Here is a 2,859-nt window from a genome sequence, read left to right as displayed (position 1 = left end):
TTTCATAGAAATGCCTATGTCATTGAGTACGTGTCATTTAAATTAAAGTGTGTGCCGGTTTCAGAAGATAATTTGTAACACGTGGAATATGTATTTGGTAAGGAAATAATAACTAAATCATACATATTCCTTTAGTAAATTATTAATCATACTTACTTATTACAAGTTGCTATAGCAGTTAAAATTATATAACTATTTAGATATATAAAACAGGGTAAAGAAAGAAAAAAGCAGGTAATCTTTAAATATTAATTCTATACTAAAAATACTATGCATTTTTAATTCGATTTAGGCAACGACCATTTTAAAAGTTTTAATATTATCGTTATAAAAGTACGTTGGACAGGGGTGAGCGGATCTGTAGGGCGCGACTAGGCTATTATAAATCAGTGTTTGTTCTATAATGAATGGAGGTGTGTTGTGAACTCCAACCCCCCGCACTAAATATAGCGGCGAGGTCACAAGCTGATCTAAGACCTTTATCTTATAATTATACTAGCTATCCGCCCGTGACTCTGCGTGGTCAAAGGAAAAGACAAACTCGAGGTTTTACCCGTGTAATTTCCGTTCCCATGAAATTTCCGGGGATCTACGACCTTTCTTAGGTCTCAAAATGTCTCTGTACTGAAATTAATGTAAAACCGGTACTGTGATTAAGGAGTAAGTGAGAGACAGACAGACTAACTCAGTCATACTTTCGCATTCATATTAATAGTATTAGAGAGAATTACTTCAGTTCGTTCAAATCACCGCTGAATCGTTGAATCAACATCACCAATACATAAATATATAAGAAAACCCGACTTCCTTGTTTCCCCGTGACCACGCTCGCTGTAAAGTGTTCGAAGCGTTGGGTTAATAATATAATGAATAAATCGCGTTTATTATCCGTTAAAAAATCTTTAATATCTAAATGTCTAGTAGTCGCGTAAAATCAAACACAAAAAAATGCTATTCCATTATTTTTCAAAAGAAATAAGAATGCATTCAAAGATTTGTGCTTGCCCTCCGTGGAAGTCGAACCGTCCGAAACGTGTTATACCCAGACGCTCATCCCGGTTCCGCCCGGATATTAAGATTTCTGTTTTGTCCCAATGGAGCATTTCTTCATTTCTTCTGACAAAAAGTATCCCATAACCCAAGTCAGCTCATAACCTGTTTGTATACCAAATTTTATTAAAATCCGTTCAGTATTTTCAGCGTGATTGACGGACAAACATCCAAACAAACAAACTTTCACATTTATAATAAGTGTTAAAATAACACCCTGTTCTTCAGGGCATATCGTTAGAGGCACTTATCAGGATGAATTCTCTCTAACAAACTTGTAAAATGAATTTTTTGAATCGTAGTATACAGCGGCGTAAAGGTACCTACATCTAGTACCTTGTCAGATACAAATATGACTTCTTGGGTGTAATGGAAATGGCTTTCACATAGAGGTCGATAAAATATTCATAGCTATCTTTTACTACTTGGGACTGTGCGTATCAAACATATATAATCGACCTTATGTCTATACTGGATCAATACAAAATATTTGAATTCTGTTGTGGGTTGTTAAAAAGTACCTATATGAAATGAGCATAGACGTTTTTTTTACTAGACGTGGAAAAAATTTATAAAAACTTTTATAAGTAAAAAGACTGTTGACACCATTTTATTTTAAATGTTTTTCTTTGTGAAAATTTTCTGGTATAAAAAAAGGTAACCCATTGTCCTTAATATTGGGATCATCTCGTTTGTACATTAGTTATTTTTAATGTCTAGTTAATTTTAGCTTTCTAAATTATATTCATATAAATATCATTGCTCCGTTAGCTGAATGACTCAGTAAGAGCTGGACAGATTTCTACAACGTTGTGTAATAGATTTAAAAATCAATAGTGCACCTTGCTACCCTAGCTTGAACCCTAACTAACAACCTACGTACCTATCCTGTCTATGTTAAAATATACTATTAATTCAGTGATTATTAAAGTTAGAGCATATTTCTATTTGTGATTGGAATTCATATTCTATTATTTTGCTTTTTTTCTTCTAAAAATACCGATAATTATACACATACCATCGACTGTATGTGACGAAAATATACGATAATGGCCAAAGGAATTCAAAATGGCGAATTTTCCCGCGCATGCTCACCCCGTGCTATAATCGTGACGTCACTAAAAATAAGTGATGTAAAATCACACCCCTATATCGAGTAAGGGTTGCTGATAAACCGCAATTTTTTTTTTATTTTGACGAAACATGCAAAAATAAATAGTTGTAAATGTATGTATGTCATTGCTTCGTGTATTTTAATAAACTTTATGCCTATTGTGTTGCTAAAGCTTGAGAAGGGCTAGACCAATTATCCTATAATAAATTTACTTATAGCCTAAATTAACTTTAGGCACAAGAAAGGTTCTTAAGTGTTCGTGAAGGCGGAATAAAATGATCTTGTATCCATAATTATAATACTTTAATCGTAATTTGTAAATGTTATTTTATCACAAAACCAACAGGAGCGTAATCATAAACTTGACTTTAAGCGACAGTAATGGATGGCTTCATAAACATAGCATGATTTCTGTAAATATTGGCACACTTCCATCAAGTTCAAGAAGGACGTCATCTTCTGTAAATTTTCAAGTTATACATTAATGATCACGGTGCAAATCATGGTTATTATTGTAATTTTATATTTTCATGTATAGTAAATGCTATTATATAGAGGTATTAAGTTCTATAAAAAGCTTTCACCTACAAACACGCGATGAAAGGTTCATATGGTTATTAAAAAAAAAACGATAACTTGCCCTTAAAGAATGTCGATAAAAGATGTCGATAAGAGTACATCTCTAGTACTGCAGA

This window comes from Zerene cesonia, chromosome 26 (assembly GCF_012273895.1).
Source record: "Zerene cesonia ecotype Mississippi chromosome 26, Zerene_cesonia_1.1, whole genome shotgun sequence".
In the NCBI taxonomy this organism is placed as follows: Eukaryota; Metazoa; Arthropoda; class Insecta; order Lepidoptera; family Pieridae; genus Zerene; species Zerene cesonia.
Note: the sequence above shows the minus strand (reverse complement) of the source record.